Raw genomic sequence first — 19285 nt, 5'->3', positions numbered from 1 at the left:
TTCACAGAAGCACTGGCGCCATTAGCAACAGTGGCGTTGCTTCCGTCTCCCCACTCCCATGAAGTCCTATGAGACTCCACGGGAATGGGGAGTTACCGATTCTGCCTCCTGACTTCCCGTGCTGCTGGGACTTGTAATGTCCCTTGTAGGACCGGGAGGTCAGGTGGCAGATTCAGTGTTTCCTGGTTGGTGGCAGCCCACCGGTGGCACCAACGTGTTACTGCCAAACTCAGAATGAGGCCTCTTGTCTGTCTCCATTGTAACCTGCATACCCTATAAAGGACTGTCTCTCTGCTTTGATGCTGGACTAGTATACTGATCTGGAGAAGCCTAAAACACTACCTATCCATGGAAAGACAGAGATAGGAACTGACCGTATGGTCTGGCTGTCTTGCTTTAAAAAGCTTTATTCAAGACCCACATTTGTAGGTTGCAGCAGTATCAGTGTACAGAGCAATATGGGTGAAGTCAGAAGGAAGATTTTGAAAATGTACTGGAGGAGAAAAATACAATTGTGGCACTTAAAATTCCTGGTGCTAGTGGCACCCAAAAATGTGCGAGTCTTAAACATAAATGTACAGAGATGTGACCCAAAACCTTTACGATTAAAAGTAATCCAAAAAAGGCTAAATAAACGCGACAGCAAACTTTACAGGTTACAGGTTATATAGTGGAAAACCACATATTAGTATACATCGGTTACAAAGTCATCCCTCCACCCTCACTGGTTGCCAAATATATAACATGCTAATATCCCCTTATAATCCCTGTACCGACTGGCCACAACTTATCTAAGCCCATACCCCTATGCACGTGGTCACTACATCGTCACTATTGCATCCTAATGCATGAAGGACAATGCTATTCAACACTAGTATAACCGGTACCATATTTGTTAGATGACCTGGCTTTGTCCTTTATTTATCAAGTATTTTGTTTTGTATGCTCTTTCTGTTATTCCACACAAGTCTGTTGGTTCTCAAACACATGTATATACTTTCACGTGATAATGATTCCATGTGCAATTGTTTACAGGTATGAATGTATTTATTTTGACTGGGAACGGAGGTCATGTATTATATGAATCTGTATTCCTCACCATGCATTTTTATTTCCTTGTATTAAATCACCCAATCAACAAATTAATCCTGACTACATGTGTATCAATCATTATTTCTTGAAAATAATATGAATAGGGTCTTGATGGCTGAAGTGTGAGTATGCAGTACCATGAGGTTCTTTTCATGATTTGTCTGTGCTTTTGTGTCTTTTTGCCCTGGGGCCTTTCTATTTCAATGTTCTCTAAAAATTGCAAATTGACTTAACTCTATAAACTATATGTTTTAAACATAAGGTGGTGGCCAACTTTCAGCCATTTTTGTATAATAAAAAAACATATCCAACAGTATAGCTCTCCTCAGTTGTTCCATCGACCATTGCAAGGCTTAGTGGGACATTGAAATGAAGGTACAGAGGCCCAAGCAGAAGGAGCATGAGGGGATGAGATGATCCATTGAGGTGTGCCAGCTTGAGTGGTAATGTCACTCCGGAAACTAGAAGTGTGTAGGACAATTTGAGAGAGAGAATTGTTGGCCAGGCAGAAAGCAAATTATAGTTGGTGTGAGAAATGATGTGGCTGGTGTTACATACTGTGAGAGAGTCCATCTGAATTATCCATCCAGGATTTTCTTTGCATTTTTGGGTAATTCCTGAACCCGGCTTTGGAGTCTTCTGGAACACTGTGGCCTACTATTTCAGCCCTCAGATCCCTATCTTTGTGACAAGAGAACATCTGATTCAAGTGGTATATTCAAAGTTCTCTGAGGAGTGGGGCTGACTGCAAAGGCACATGAGATGTATAACTGAAGGTTGATGGTATATGAAAGTTCACACTTTTGTTACAGGGATACGAGTGCTAATCGTACTTGGGGGAAGAGGTAGCATTTACTCCACCTTTAAATCTGACTTGTGCTTGTCAGCAAAAATAGTCTTATACTACTGTTCCAAGTCTATTGGCAGAGACTTTAAAAACTTTGAGAACATTTTAAAATAAATCTTCTGCTAGTGGAAATGCACTAACTCTTTTATCAAAAAGGTTCATGGAATTTAAAAGATAAATAATTGTGAGTCAGTTTAAAATTGAATTGTATTCTAAAGTGCTAAATTGCAGCCAACCAGATAGAACACACTATTTGGTCACTGTCATTCAGTCACAGCAGGAGTCCTGATAGGCCAGTCATGCATTTGAAGTGCCAGGACCAGGAAGCTTCTACCATGGACAAAGCCCTATGCAAGGCAGACAGAGCCATCAAAAGTGAATTGCACGTTGCTGTAATAAGCCCTTTTTTCTTAGAAATGGCAGGAAGTGCAGAGGTTGTCCATACTGTGCACATGCTAACAAGGTGTCCTTTCCACTGAAAATTAAAGAGAGTGGGCCTCATTACAAGTAGGCTGGTCCACATTTAACAGTGCCAGTAAAACTGTATGGCACCGTTTACCGGACCGGCTCATTCCGACGTGCGATCCAGGAAACACCATCACCGCAAAGCGACACCACAGTGTCAATGCAACCAGTAGCTCCATGTGCCGAAACAGCGCGTCAACTCGCCGGCGCCCCCAGTTACGGGCAATGCGCAACACCACTCTATTACGAGTGGCATGGACATGAATTTACCACCACGAAAGTGGCGGAAACACAGTGAACATCGCTGCGGTATCGCTGCCACCGCGGACATGGTGTTAAACAGTGGCAGGTGAGCTGAATCAGGCCCCAGGTGTGCAAAATGAGGCCAGCAGCACCTCATAGGCCACTGGGAGCCTACAAAAGGGCCACATCCACACCCAGGCCACCTTCCAACATAACCATACTGTCAGCAGCTGTAGCAGCATTTGGGCTAGGGAACCTACAAGCAGCAGTGCTCATCGTGGCAGCAGTGGGGCAGAAGAGGAGGAGGCCCAGGTGCAGGAGGCAAAACTTGAACCCCGTGCCCATCCCAAACAAATGTGCAGCAAGTACCACCCTGCAGGCAGCCAGCAATACCCTGCAACCGAGCCTCACCCTGGAACCTGACCTCAGCTCAAATCCACACACTATACAGGCTTGACCGGGCCTCAATCATATCCATCGTCAACCTGATTGAAGAGGATATCAGTAGCTGCATTGACATCCAGACTGCAATCCCCCCCCCATCCCCCGCAGGTAGTCTTGGTACTGCATTTCCTCAGAAACGGGACATATCAGCATACTGTTGGGGAGCTGCACAGGCTGACACAACCCTGTTTTTCAAGAATGCTGATCCAGGTACTGGATGCGCTGCTGCGCCATGCATCAGAGTACATTTCCCTACCCGTACCACTGACCAGGTCATTGCCACCAAGTTGGCCTTCCATGCCATTGCAGGCATGCCCAATTGCATAGGTGTAATAGACTGTACACACGTGGAGTTGACAGTTGGAAATGCAATCGAGGTAGTGTACCACAATCGGAAGCAATTCCACTCACTGAATATCCAGATGGTCTGCGATGCCGGACAAGTGATCACCAAATGCTGCGCACCTTTCCCGGGGTCTACACACGACTCCATGGTCTTGCGGAATTCTACATTACCACGCTACATGGATCGCTATGGGGGACAGAACACATGTCTATTGGGTGAGCACAACTGCCAATACATGACCCCTGTGTATTGGGGGGTAATGAAGGGCCACAGTGTCCGAGGCATTGGGGTGAGTACAACTGCCAATGCATGACCCCTGTGCATTGAGGGGGTAGTGAAGGGCCACAGTGTCCCAGGCATTGGGGTGAGTACAACTGCCAATGCATGACCCATGTGTATTTTGGGGGAGGATGGTAGTTAAGGGCCAGTGATACTGATATTGATATTTTATTTCTATCTCGCTCTTACACAAGTGTTTCAGAGCGTGATAGAAATGGTCCCAGTCCCAGCAATGTCCCAGACATTGGGGTGAGTACAACTGCCAATGCATGGCATCTGCTCAATGTAATGGACAAACACCAGATTCCACACAGTTCAAAGCGTAGAATAAAAAATTGCCACAGCACGCAAGTACATGCCCTGCCTACCTCCATACATATCCTAGCCATGTGGTGGGACTACATGCAATATTGACATGAGGAGGTGAGTCCCTCCCCGCCCAATGTACCTATGCCTCCTCCATGCACACTATGCGTGCTCTCCGTGCAGTGTGCATTGCTCACATCTATACAGTGACTTGTGTCAGCCTGATGCAGGTCTGCTCATCACATCACATTGTCATAGTCACCCACTGTTAGGGAGAATTCTCATTTATGGCTAATTTCCCTCACCTAGTGAGTCCCCCAGCAGCTTTGCTGGACTTCTGGAGTTTATTACTTTCCACCTGATAAGAGTGAGAGCTTTTGTTTTGCTATGTGTTTCCATCTGTTTTTGTGATTGTGGACTCTGAAGTACACCACTTCAGTAGCCCCCTTCTTTGTGTGTGTCACACAGCACCTTCAGTGCCGTGGCACAGGGTTGTCTTTGAGACTTCCCTCGACTCCATTTCTGAGGCGAATACTGTCCCCCAGAAAAGGGTAAAGTTATCATTAACTTTAATTAGTCAATCTACCACAGATCCAGTACACCCCATCTTCCATGGAGTACTGGAAAGGGTTAACTTGTATCCCTTCTGATCTGTACCTCCTAGAGCATTGTTTCGCTCTTTTAACATTTAGACTTGGCAGTGGTACCTACCCTAACTTTTCTACCGCGATTATATTAGATAAACGTGGTACTGTTCTCGGCTATTATATTAGCCTCGAACATAAACCCGCTGACCAAATCGTCTTTCTTTTGGCTCCGGTTGGGTTTATTCGCCATTTATTTTTGTTAAAGTCCTTCTTGTGTTTTACTTTGCACGGCAAACTAGGTTTGACTTCTTTGTTCACTGTGTTCTGGCGGGCTTCTGCTCAGAAGCCCTCCTCGAGGCGCCTGGGTGTCTAGGTGGGCTGAATGTGAGGGAGGGGTGTAGTCACCCCCTGCACAGGGTATCCTAGGAAACCCAAGTCGCACTTTGTCATGATTGGCCAGGGTAGTTGTCCGGGCTGGACAACCCCCCTGCTGGGTTATTGACAGCCAGGCTGCGTGAATGGGTTTTTTTTTTGCATAAAAGGCAGGTCTCTTGGGCTAGAAGTCATAGAGTTGCCACTGGAAATACAAGGAACCGAAGAGAAGCGGAGAGAACAACGGCTGCTGCAACTACCCCGTCCCGGTAAAGCCCTGCTGCAGTCCTGAGCTATATGCCCTTCAACGACTCAGAGAAGATCCAGTCCGGAGTCTTCTTCCCTTGGTGGGGATAACCAGCTCATCTTCTACAGCCAGAGGATCCTCTTCTGTGGTCAAAATCGCTGCACACTGCTGTAGTGTCGCTGCTGCCGGCCTCATCCCTGTGTGGTGCAGACCCCTTTCAGATGTCCTCCTTCTCGACGAAGCTCCAGGAATCGTGGGTCTGCGGGAAACCAACAGGAACAACTGCCAGGGCACCAGCTGCACCATTGGAACAAGGTACTGTGTTCTGTTGAGGTAACTGGGTGAATCCCTTTTCTTCATTTCCAAGGCTTGATCTTGTCTTCCCTCCTTCTTATAACTTTTGCGTCCGAACATTGACAATATCGACGTACTTTTGGCTCTGTTGAATCGTGAACTGTTAGAAAGTGTGATCTTCAGTAACTGGCCCCGGTGTCTTTTGAACTCCTGTCTCTGAATGTTTCTTGATTCTGCCTGCCTAACCTAAATATTGCCCGTGATTTTTGCCTCCAACTCCATCTGGCTATCTCAGGTGCTAAGTGTGTTTTTGCCCCGGTAGCATTTCATGTCACGGATACGCGTTTGTTTAGTAGACCGAACTGTCAAAAAGTGATCGCAATCGTATCCGCGGAAACGTGTTTTTGTGCCTAACACCGGTTCATGCCAACACAGGGTACTTACCTTGATACTTATGAATGGTTTAAAAATAAATGTACTTATATTTTTCTACCTGAAACCTTGAATCATTGTTTGCTTGAGTCACAGTGATTGTGGTCCCTTTGTGTAATCTTTGCTACTGCTTAAATACTCTTGAGATAAGCCTGGCTGCTCCGCCACTGCTACCACTATGACATAGTAGTACTGGCTTGAACCAAAGGTAAAACTTGTATCACCACCTGTAGTCTTATTTGTGTGTAGTGGTCCCTAAGGGCACTGCACAGGATTCTGCCTAACACCCATCATATCTGTGCCCATGGGCATTGAAATGTGCGCAACATGTGGTTGCCCAATATCAATCCATGAATGTAACCATCACTGACCCCTGCATGGTAAAGTGATCCAAGTGGGTTGTACAGAGGAGTCACACAACAGATTACCAAATGGGGCATCATCGTACTGCATTTGAATCAGACAGTAATACCACGAACACTAACATGTGCCCGTGCTTAACTCCCATGCAGGTGGTACTGCGTATGCAGTTATGCCATGGCTGATGACGCCCATACGAAGGCCAAGGAACAGGCATGAGGAGGCCTATAACAGGGCACACATACACACACGTTGCATGATAGAGCGTGCCTTTGGTCTACTGAAGGCCAGGTTCCGTTGCCTGAGTTGATCTGGTGGCTCATAGCTGTACAGCCCAGTGAAGACAGGGAAAATAGTAATAGCATGTGCGATGCTGCACAATCTGTGCATATGCAGGAACATTCCACTGCCCCAAGACAACGAGGTTAAGATGATGATGATGACGATGTAGATGGTGATGGGATGGGTGCACTGCCAGCCCGGGGTGCCATTGATGGACAACATGCACGTGCAGCACTCATCCACAATTATTTTTGATACACTTCTCATGCACATTTAGCACTTCATGTGGTGGCACAACATTAAATGGTTTGTAGAAACAAGAAAACAAGATTGTCCACTCGTCATGTGCTTCTTCACAACAGTGTATTTACAAGTCAACAGGGGTGACGGGATTTGGATAGGAATCAAGTACACATGTGCCCCTGCACCTCCCCAATGTACCCACCCACCAACCAGGCCCCATCTGACTTACCCCACTAAGGACTGTCAGAATAGAAAGTATATCGTGCCTCCTATTGTAATAAATATATTAATATTGGCCTACGCCAAGATGCTCGAAAGTCGCTTGCGAAAGAAGTCTGTGTTGCAAGGTCTTCCCGACCTGACCTTTAATCTATGTAGGCCGCCATTTTAGGTCAAACCGCCATTTTAGGATTCGTTGTGGAAAAGTCACCCTGTGAGCTAAAATGGTGGATGATGTCATTGCAAAATACAACATGGCCGTCTTCACCTCTGTACATAGCTAATGTGTAATCTGCCTGCAGGCCACTTGTTGAGGTCATGAACTGAGACCTCGTCCTTCATTGACCTATGTATAAAGGGATCACCCATGCGATGAAATTAATCCACAAGCATATATTGAGATAATGTGTTTGCATAATGAACGAAGGACATCTGTCTTACTACATTGTATTTATGTTTAAGAAGTCCTGCATGCGAAACTTTAGAATACACAGTTAATGCATACGCTTGTTGTTACATGTATTAAAGACAGACCAGTTAAATGTGGTTATTTGAGACTCGGCACAAACCCTAGAATTGGTGATGTATAAAGTAGAATATTAACCCGAAGTGGGGCTGGACATAGTGCCCACAAAATGTATAAAAAGCAAATGCATTCTAATGTACAGCGTCTCTCACTGAACACACTGAACCACGCTGGAGTTCGTTGTGTTGTACTCAGGGACAATAGCTATCTGACTTTGCACTGTTTTTGTAATTGAATTCAGTAGAGAATAAAGTACTTTGTACGTTCCTTTGTAACCCGTGTTCGGTGTATTTCCTTTTGGCGTACTCAGCCTCGATATTTTATTTCTGTTTTCACAGTTGGCGCCCGAATAGGGACCCTCAAGATTGATGCCGGATTGTTGAAGGTTGACACACGCTATCGGACCGGGATCAGACGGTGTGACAAAAAAGAAAGGGGTCCCTGGATGAGACGCGACACCTCAGCAGCGCTGCACGACCCGATCCCTTGATGTTTAGCTTGTGGTCTGATACGGCATCTTGACGGTTCTACGTGATCTCATCGCAGCACTTTTCAACCCCCCCAAACCCCCCTTTCTTTTTTTTCTTCTTTTTACATTCCGAACACCCAAACCCATTTTTTTAAAAATGTACCCCCCCAAAAAATTCAATGTTTATTTTTTACGAAAAAAAATCGTGGCAAAAAACCCAGCGATGAAAAGTGCGGCGATGAAATGACAGTATACCATCTTGATGAGGTTCCACTTATCGAGGCGGGCAGATTTGCCGAAATCACCATACAAGAGGTAAGATTAGTTAGGTAAAATTCTTAGAAGTACCGATCTGTCCTCCTTAGGTTTGGTCATGTGAGTCGTGACCCGATTCTTAATTCAACCCTGACAATTTGAATTTTGGCGCATTGTATCTGCAGACACAATTACTGACCAGGTAACACCAAGAATTTGAGATATGCCTGGGAAATTGTCTACCTGCTTTAGGGCATTATTCTGCAGTGCTAAACATTCATTGGAATTTAGCCATCTGGCACCACAGGAGGGGTCGCCGGCATGTACTATGTACTGTAAGCATGGCATTGGAAGTATAGTATTTAATGATATTTGGCACAGACAAACCAGACATGCCTCCGAACTTCAGTGGCCAATCAATGGTAGTTTTGAGATCCCTCGCATTGAATATTTGGAGTCAGTCTTGTTAAAGAAAAAGGCTAGACCTGCAGCATTTGATGTTTTGCAGAATTGGGAAAAAGAAGCGTTACAACAGCTTAAGAGTAGAGAGAAACATGTGCGCCGTCATAAAACAAATGCCGAAAAAGCGTTGTTATATGACCAGGATAAACAGACCGAGTCGGCTAAAAATATGGAAAGGGCTTTCTCACTTGGTATTCAGAAAATCTATCTTCCAAAGATCTTCATGTTTCTGATGAGTTTATTGATAAAATATTAAATGAACAAAGGCCTGGTGCCTCTGCGCCACCTCCGTATGTTCCTCTTCCCGCTGCTGTACCTCTTCCTGCTGTTATTCCTTCTCTTCCTACTTAACCTGTTGTTCCTACTCCTCTGGTTTTTGTCCCTCCACCTGCTCCTCTGCCTCTTTTTATCACACAAGTTATAGCACCTCCATCGAATTTGCCTGTTCCCTCTCTTCCAAGTGGTTCTGAGCCGGTTGTAATCGATCGTGGTGCAGGGTCAAAGATTGTCACTCGCAGTACTGTACCACCGGAGAAGAAACGTGAGTTAATTGCATGGGCTAAGCATTGTATGGAGAAGGATGATCAAACTAGCGTTTTTCCACACTTTTTTAATACGGATAATTTTCCTGAGAGAAATGTTTTTATTGAAGGTGTAGGGATTCAGTTATGTATAATGTGGGAAAGATTAAATAATGTGGATGTTCCGCAAGGGTTAAGGGATCTAAATACTTTAGCACTTTCCAGAGACACTGTGGAGAAGGTAAATGAGCATGTCGAGAGGTTATTTGGGTATAGAAAGGAGTTAGAAAGGATACAGAATGAGGATGATGAAGAGGGAAATATGTATGTACAGAAACGTTTCCTTCCGTGTCGTAAACCGATATCGGAGGAAATGCGAATTTGTAAGAAAGATGCGATTAGATGGATTTCAGACATATTGATAACTCCAGTTGAGGTATATGACACATATAGTCAATATACGTTGGAAATGCAGAGGAAGGTGATACAGGTAATGGTAGAGTACCTGCAGGATGAATGTGTAAAAAGGAAGATTAGTTGTCCCACAGAGTTATTGAACATTCATAAGAGAGCTTTTTCACTTGACACTTCTTCGACTGCTTTATCGCTCGACTTGGCTTTGTTGCTTAGTAAGCGTTCAGAGTTGCCTACATCTCAGTTGCCTATGAGAGATGTTCCTCCGACATTTGTCCCGAAGGTTGAGGTTGCAGCCGATGCTGCACGGGTATAGTCGCTGTGGACATTCCCGCACATTATGAATCACAGTTTGTTCAATTCCCATTTTCACGACAGGAAGTGAACACCATTAGACAGTCTATTCCTGATATTAGGAAAAATCCGACAGGGTTTTATAAAGAGATGGAATCTGTTTTGCAATCCTCAGTGTTCACCTTAGGTGACATTGATTTGTTGTTTCCTGTACTCCTGCCCGTAGATTTATGAAAACAAGTTAGAACTATTGACAATGTACCCGGGTTGGGAGATACATGGGCGAATATAACTAGACTCGATGGGGAAGGGCCAGCTGGCGAAAGACCACAACAGGTGATATTAACTCTGCCTGATAGAATCATTGCTAAATTAAAAACCATAATTCCCAAAAAAATAATTATTTGGGACAAACTTACGGCCTGTGTCCAAGGAAAGTATGAAGGTGCTACCGAGTTTTTTAATAGGTTAGGTTCGAACAGGTATTCTCAGATTTCAGTGGACAAGACTTAGGCACAGAGTCTGGGAAAAGATTATTTGTGGACAAATTTGTATGTGGATTACTGCCTGACATCCAGTCACAGATTATGCCTTCTGAGAGCGCTTGGCAGGCGAAATCACAATCAGAAGTACTGCACATGGCTCAGTACTATGAGAACCGTGTCAATAATGAAAAAGATAGGATTGAAAAACGGAAAGGCGATTTAAAAACTAAAGTGCTATTGCAGCAAATTGTTAGGGGGCCCAGAGGGGGTAATTCTCAGGTTAGAGGTCAGTATGTCCCACAGGGGAATGTGCCCTTGGGTCCTGTGAATATTAATCAATGTGCTTATTGTCGTCGAGAGGGTCATTGGCGAGCACAATGCCCCGTCCTTCAACAAAGGTCAAATAATACATTTGGTAATATGGGTAGGCGATCCAGAGGTCGCCCGGGCGTAGGGGGCCCTGGTAGAGGTCAGTTTACACAGGACAATCAGACTCTGAGTGCAGACACTAGGAATATATTTGATCATCCTTCGGCTGCATATTTATCTGAAGAGCTTCCTTTTGATAATATTATGTTTCATTAGGATTGCCCGAAGCAGAGTTTGGAACCTACACCTATTCCTGTCAATCAGAAAGGTCCCAATGTTGAAATGGTGGTGGGAAATAGGAAACAGTTTTTGATAGACACTGGAGCACAGAAGTGTTCCATTGATCATTCGCAGGTACCAAACATTCCACTGTCAGGGCAAACAACTGTTTCTGTAGGGTTTTCTGGTAAACCAGTTGTTTGTCCGGTTTCTATGCGGGTTCCTATTTCTTTGGGACCCTTTACGGACCAGTGTCCTCTTCTGTTGACTTCGGATTGCGGAGAGAACTTGCTGGGGTTGAATTTGTTAAAACGATTAAATGCAGTGATTTATTGTTCTTCTGATGGAGTGCGCTTGACGATTTCACCACAGCAATTTTCTGCTTTGCAATTTTTGACTAGACCTTTGCCTCCAGAATTCATAGATGTACCAGAGAGCTTGTGGGCTGCCGTTTTATAATTGATTTACGTGCCATTAATAAAGTTGTGGCACCGCAATTTCCAATTGTGCCTGATGTGACGACAATCCTAACCATGATTCCAGCTACAGCTACTTACTTTAGTGTTGTGGACTTAAAGAATGCGTTCTTTAGTATTCCTATACACAAGGATAGTCGATATTTGTTTGCGTTCACCTTATGGGGACGCTCGTTTACATTGACTCATGCACCTCAAGTGTACACAGAGAGTCCTAGTATTTATAGTAGGGCTTTGAAAGAGCAACTTGATACCCTTGAATTGCCCTCTACCTGTACTTTGCTTCAGTACGTTGACGATTTGCTTCTAGCTGCTGACTCTGAGAGTGCCTGTAAGGAGGGCACTGTGTTATTACTTATTCATCTAGCTAAGCATGGTCACAAAGCTTCGCTTAAAAAATGTCAATATTTTTGTCAGGAGGTCGCCTATTTAGGCTATTTCCTGTCAAAGGAGGGAAGAAGATTGACACCTGAAAGAATAAAACACATTTCTGGCATGTCTGTCCCAAATACAGAGAAGGAAGTTAGAGCCTTGATAGGTATGGCTTCTTACTGTAGGTTGTGGATCCCGAATTTCTCACTAGTGATAAAACCGATGCTGGCCTTGACGAAGAAGGGCATTTCTTCGCCGTTGCCATGGACCTCGGAACACCAGCAATCGTTTGATTTGCTTAAGACTGCATTATGCTCTGCACCAGTTTTGGGCACTCCTAACTATGAAAAGGCCTTTGTATTGTTTGTGCATGAATGTGATGGATGTGCTTTGGCTGTATTAACGCAGGAGCATAGAGGGAAGAATAGGCCGTGCGGTTACTATTCCTCCGCCCTTGATCCTGTAGCATGCGCTTTGCCAAGATGTTTGCGCGCTGTCGCTGCTGCTGCCGCATCTGTAAAGCAGAGTGAGGGAATGGTCCTAGGCCATGATCTAATCCTGATGGTACCTCACTCTGTAGATGTTCTATTGAACCGAACTCAAACGCAACACTTCACTTCCGTAGCGGTTCACGAGATATGAATTGATCTTGTTTGCCCCTCACATTCAAATTAAGAGGTGTTGTGTCCTTAATCCGGCTGAACTCCTACCTTTTCCGCAAGATACTACTTGCGACGATGAAGAATCACATAATTGTTTGTATACGAACGAACAAGAATCAAAGGACAAGATTGATTTGAAAGATACCCCTTTGGATATTTCGCAAGGAGAGCTGTTTAGTGACGGCTCCTGCTTTAAACTTCCGGAAGGTACATCCACAGCCACTTATGCAATCACTACATTGAGCACGGTTGTGTAAACTAAGAGAATTACGCATAATTCTGCGCAGGCCGCAGAGATTATAGAATTAACCCGAGCTTGTGAACTTTCCGAAGTAAATATATATACTGATAGTCAATATGCCTTAGGGGTGGTTCACAACTTTGGGAGACTTTGGTCGGAAAGAGGGTTCCTAACCTCGCATGGCACCAAGATTCAACATGGATCCTTAATAGTGCAACTACTCTCAGTGCTTGCGCTCCCTACTCAGTTAGCAGTTGTAAAATGTGCAGCACATCGAAAGATTGTAGATAATATTGGAAAAGGGAATGCTTTCGCTGATCAAATAGCTAGACAAACTGCCACTGATCTCTTTACAGAGATATATGTTTCAAGGGAGACTGAAAATGCCTATGTAATGGATGAGGGCATTGGGTCTCTACGGGATATCCAAGCCGATGCCACATTAGAAGAATCCAAGAGGTGGGCTGAGGGCTTGGGAAAACTTGATAATGATGGGTGTTGGGTGGACACGGTTGATGGAAAATGGCTACTTCCTGATGCTTATGTGATGATGATGGTTGTAATGGCACACGGTCCTACGCATGTGTGTGCCCAGCAGATGACGAAAATGTTAGAAAAAGTTTGGGTAAACAACAAAATTTCAAAAATTGCTCAGCATTACGTCCAGAACTGTATGATTTGCCTACAACATAATGTGGGAAAGGGGACAGCAACCCCAAGGGGAAGTTTTGGGCCACCCTCTGTCCCATTTGAAGTAATCCACTTTGATTTTATTGAAATAGAACGGTGCAACAATCTAAAATATGTCCTTGTGGTCATTTGTGCCTTTAGTAAGTGGGTTGACGCTTTCCCTGTTAAAGATGCTACAGCTATGACCACTGCAAAAACCATGTTAAAGGAGTACTTTCCCCTGTTCGGTTTGCCGAGAGTTATCTGGTCAGACAATGGTCTACATTTTGTCGCCGCTGTAATCCTACAGATATGTATAACGTTACGAATTGACAAACTGTTCCATTCGGCCTGACATCCTCAGATGGCCGGACTAGTAGAAAGACACAACAATGTCATCAAGAACAAGCTCGCTAAAACGTGTGCCGGCAGCAAATTAAAATGGCTGATTGTGTTACTAGCCATGCGTACAACCCCTCAAACTAAGACTGGGCTCTCTCCATTTGAGGTGGTAATGGGGAGACCTGCCAATATCTGGAATCTTCCAAAATGTCAAAATTTGAAGAACGTTGAAAATGTACTACTTTCAGATTATTGTAGCCAATTGACTAAAAACCTGTATTTGATTTAACACCAGGTACGAGAGGCCTTACCTGTGCGATACGAGGGCCCAGGCCACGGCATACGACCGGGGAGCTGGGTGCTCGTCAAATCATTTGAGCCCACCTCCTGCCTCGCGCCTCGCTGGCGTGGGCCATTCTAGGTCCTGTTGGTCACCCAGACAGCGGTGCGGGTAGCTGGGCTAAAGAACTGGATCCACGCGTCACACATCAAGAAACTTCCTCACCCTGTGCCACATGCTACAGAAGAAGCAGAACCCCTCGCTGATACTGCAACTGATGATCCCGAAGCAGTAAGTAGCACTGAGAGTGTATCAGAGAATATCTCTAAGCCCAGGAGGCTTGGGGAAGCTGCCATTTTGTCTCCACACTCTCGGCAAATTTTGCACCCAGAAACGGCTGTTTCAAATTCAGCCTCCTCACTTGCCTCTGACACGTTGCTTCCAATGTCAAGTGACGACACATTGTTTCCGGATCAATCAGTACTAGGAACAGCCAGGTACCACTTACTTTCGAGAAAATAGACATACGGCACGGTTCGGCTGTGCATCTGATAGACATACGGCACGGTTCGGCTGTGCATTCAAGGAAGGAAAAGAGTAATCAAGGGCTTGCTTTTGCCCTAATTTGAGAACGGGGATTCTGTTGGCTAGGGTTGTGGAAGGACTAAGAAATCGCGCGACCGGGGGGTCGCCAGCAACAGACATTGGGGTTTCCATTTGAAAACTGCAATGCCTGCTACCGCCGCCGCTCGTATTGGACTTGTAAATAAGGGGGTGACCAACCGGGACAATGGACAAATGCCTGGGCCCCGAAAACGTATTGCTGTATTTTTGTAATGATATTTGGGTTTCTAATAGTCGCTGCCTTAGGATTATGGTACCTTGAGGAAACTCATTCCTTAGAACTTTTGTTGCCAACTGAAAATGCACCCATTTTTCCTACTGCCTTTGTCTTTGTTGCTGTATTCAGTGTCTGCCTGCTATGTGTTCGATGCTAGGGGGATGTTGCGCACAAGTGATAGATTCGATAGGACATAAGGTGTATGCCTCAGATAAGACTTCCAAAGAATATGTGTTAAAGGATATTTTAGCAAAAGACCTAATGGCAATAGATATTTCGGATAGTGATTCAGGGTGCATGGATAATGATGCATGGAGTTATTTGCAAGGAGACCCAAAGTAGTTTTTAGCACTTGGCATAGGCCAAAAGGAGGGTTTGTCGGAATAGAAAGTATATCGTGCCTCCTATTGTAATAAATATATTAATATTGGCCTACGCCAAGCTGCTCGAAAGTCGCTTGCTAAAGAAGTCTGTGTTGCAAGGTCCTGACCTTTAATCTATGTAGGCCGCCATTTTTGGTCAAAGCGCCATTTTAGGATTCGTTGTGGAAAAGTCACCCTGTGAGCTAAAATGGTGGACGATGTCATTGCAAAATACAACATGGCCGTCGTGACCTCTGTACATAGCTAATGTGTAATCTGCCTGCAGGCCACTTGTTGAGGTCATGAACTGAGACCTCGTCCTTCGTTGACCTATGTGTAAAGGGATCACCCATGCGATGAAACTAATCCACGAGCATATATTGAGATAATGTGTTTGCATACTGAACGAAGAACATCTGTCTTACTACATTGTATTTATGTTTAAGAAGGCCTGCATGCGAAACTTTAGAATACACAGCTAAGGCATACGCTTGTTGTTACATGTATTAAAGACAGACCAGTTAAATGCGGTTATTTGAGACTCGGCACAAACCCTAGAATTGGTGATGTATAAAGTAGAATATTAACCCGAAGTGAGGCTGGACATAGTGCCCACAAAATGTATAAAAAGCGAATGCATTCTAATGTACAGCGTCTCTCACTGAACACACTGAACCATGCTGGAGTTCGTTGTGCTACACTGAGGGCCAATAGCTATCTGACTTTGCACTGTTTTTGTAATTGAATTCAGGAGAGAATAAAGTACTTTGTATGTTCCTTTGTAACCCCTGTTCGGTGTATTTCCTTTTGGGGTACTCAGCCTCGAAATTTTATTTATGTTTTCACAGGACCACCCACACCGCCCCAACGTACCCACCCACCAACCAGGCCTCAACTGACTTACCCCACTAAGGACCACCCACACCGCCCCAACTTATTCACCCACCAACAACAACCCCATCACAATTGTTTGGACGATAGTTCAATAATGCACTTTCTATTTGCGTCCACGCTTGTGCAGTACATGTCCTTTCCAGATGGTTCAGACAGGTGTGAAGACCTCCTCCGGGGACTACTGGCCACTGAACTAGAGGGATTGCCGCTGGCAGATGGCACTGCCGGGTTCGCAGGTGGCACATTACCCAGGGATGCCTGTTGGGCAACAGCATTGTCTCAGCGATATTTCACATAATATTATTGCCCTCCCTGACACTCTGTGAAAGGACCTTGTTGGTTGTTGCAAATCACCTGATTGCACGTGATAGCGGCCGACTGAGGTGGCACTGCTCTCCCGTTGGAGTCTAGCCTCCTCGCGTTGTTTTCTTGCAGTTGTTGCTCCACAAGCTGTGTTAGGTTTGCTTGGTGCTCCTCAATGCACAGGAGGCAGGCGCTGAGTTCCATGAGTAAAGGTGTGGGGGAGCGGAATAGACTGTGGGGTCCCATGGGGCTGAATATGAGCACCTGTTCAGGAGTGATATTGCCCCGTCATCCACATTGTTGGGTGTATCCGCAGCCTGTTCCCCCGGCGCACTGTCAATGCTGGCTGCGTCATTGTCGCTTTGAATGGGTCGCCCACTGATGGGTGCGACGGAAGTGGCAGCAGGTGTGTCCTCGGGTGCCACGTGCTGCACTTCGGCATGGCAGATGGTTGTGTGCCAGTGGTGGAGGCAGTGGCATCCCGTGATGTCTGTGTACAAAGGTCATGTGCAGTCACCCTTGTTGTTGGCTGTTGTGCCGAGTCACAGTTGGATGATGTGCCTGTGGGGGCAATGTAGAGCATGCTGTTAGTTGTGTGGCAGGATGTGAATGGGGCTATCACATGCAACGCACTCCTCATACTCGGTCCACTTGCATGTACACACAATTGACGGGTGATGCACTCAGGTGTGTGGATCACGGCTTGCACACAGTTCCACTTCGTCTGCCTGTCCTGGTGGTGTTGTCACATGGCTGTGTTGCGTGTTGTCATTGGTGGATGTGTTGTGTGTCTCTCAGGCCTGGCTAGGGGGAGGGGTGCTGGTGTCATAGGTGGATGTGTTGTGTCCCTCTAGGCCCTAGCTGGGGGTGGGGGGGTTGTGGGTCATTGGTGAATATGTTGTGTGCCTCCAGGCCCTAGCTGGGGGTGGGGGGCTTGTGGGTCATTGGTGGATGTGGTGTGTGCCTCTAGGCCCTGGCGGGGGGTGGGTTGTGGGTCATTGGTAGATGTGGTGTGTGCCTCTAGGCCCTGGTGGGGGGGAACGCCATCATTCGCACTAATGGCTTTGCACACTGTGTACTTCCAAGCTTCGCCAGAAGTGCCGGCTCCGACCTCTGCTCCGCCAATCCCCTCGATCTCCTCGAAGTGCATGACACTGCTGCACCTCTCCTCCCAGGTCTGCAGCTTGAGGGTTGAAGCAGGTCCTCCTCCTATGCTGGTGCTGTGCTGGCGGTGTGCTGCCATGAGGTGTGTACACACAGCCGCATATTATCCCAGTGCTTGTGGCAGTCTTTTACAGTGTACACTGTCATGCCAACTGCTGTGCACTTCTGTACAGCGGCTGCCCAAATTTCCTTTCGCAGCTGTTGGCGCATTGTCAACAATGTGCTCAACCAGCACTGTTAGTTCAGCCTCGCTGAAGCGGGGTTTGCGCTGCCGTGTGGCTGGTATGCGGGATGTCATCTTCTTGCTTCTCTGGTCAGAGTAGGTGTAGGCCCAGTGGTTGCTGAGGATGGCAGTGGATTGTGGTTTAAGTAATGGCCGCCACTCTCTTTCCTGTTTTCGCGATCAAAGTGTTTACAGGACCGGCATTTCCATATCCGGAACTGCGGGGGCCGATGCAGATGTACCGCTGCCATGTTGTGCGGTGCATCCGTCTCCATGGGTGTTAGCATAACGGTGGTGACATCGTTTCTGCAATGGTCTGGTGCACACAACAACCCGTATTCCCACCTTATTTCCACATGTTTGCGATAGCGGAAATGGTGTCACAGTTTTCACAATAACAACGGATTCCGGACTGGCTAACTGCTAATGAGGCCCAGTGTTGCCCTCAATATGTGATCATGCCAACCACTGCAGACCTGAGCCATCTTGTATTGGCCATGGGGTCCTCGCTATGACCACCAAGCAGAGAAAGATCACAGTATGGGAAAATGTGAGCAGATGATAGTAAGACATGAGTGAAGATTGGTGACTGTTCGTACCATAGAATATTAATAAGGGGTTTCAAGAAGGTGAGTTGGTGCAATCAATAATTTTTAACATTTTTGTATTTGAACAGCAAGAAAGACCTTGTCTCTGTCAGTTGTAACCTGCATACCCTAAAGAGGACTGTCTCCCTGCTTTGACACTGGACTACTATACTGCTCTGGAGAGGCTAACAACACTAAATCTCAATGGGAAGAGTAAGATAGAACCTGACCGTATGGCCTGGCTGTCTTGCTGTGGAAACATTTATTCAAGATTCACATTTGTAGGCTGCATCAATATCAGTGTATAGAGGAATACGGCCTCTCACTTCATTTCAAAAACTCAGGACATCCTGTCCTCACTCTCCTCCTATAACCTCCCCCCCTCTATTCCCTGCCCTTCCTCTGGCTCTTCTGCAGCCACCCCTCCTCTCTCCTTCTCTTCCTTTCCCCTTTTTTCTGCTGACGAGGTTTCAAGACAAGTCCGATCTATGAAAGTCTCATCAAAACAGGTCCACCCCTGTTCCTCCAAAACTATCAAGGACCACATTGACTCCTTGGCTCCTGCCCTTGCTGACTTCTGCAATCACTCCTTCGCCTCTGGAGTCTTCCCAACCCCTCTCAAGCACTCCCTTGTGCACCCCATTCTTAAGAAACCCTCTTCCGACCCTTCCTGCCCAGCTAACTATCGCCCAATCTCTATCACTCCCTTCCTGGGCAAGCTCCTGGAGAAACTGGCCATCTCCCAGCTTAATCTCCATGCTGAATGTGTTGGTAGTCTTCATGACCATCAGTCTGGC

Source organism: Ambystoma mexicanum, chromosome 6q, assembly GCF_040938575.1.
Source record: "Ambystoma mexicanum isolate Mex_15411 chromosome 6q, UKY_AmexF1_1, whole genome shotgun sequence".
Classification (NCBI taxonomy): domain Eukaryota; kingdom Metazoa; phylum Chordata; class Amphibia; order Caudata; family Ambystomatidae; genus Ambystoma; species Ambystoma mexicanum.
Note: the sequence above shows the minus strand (reverse complement) of the source record.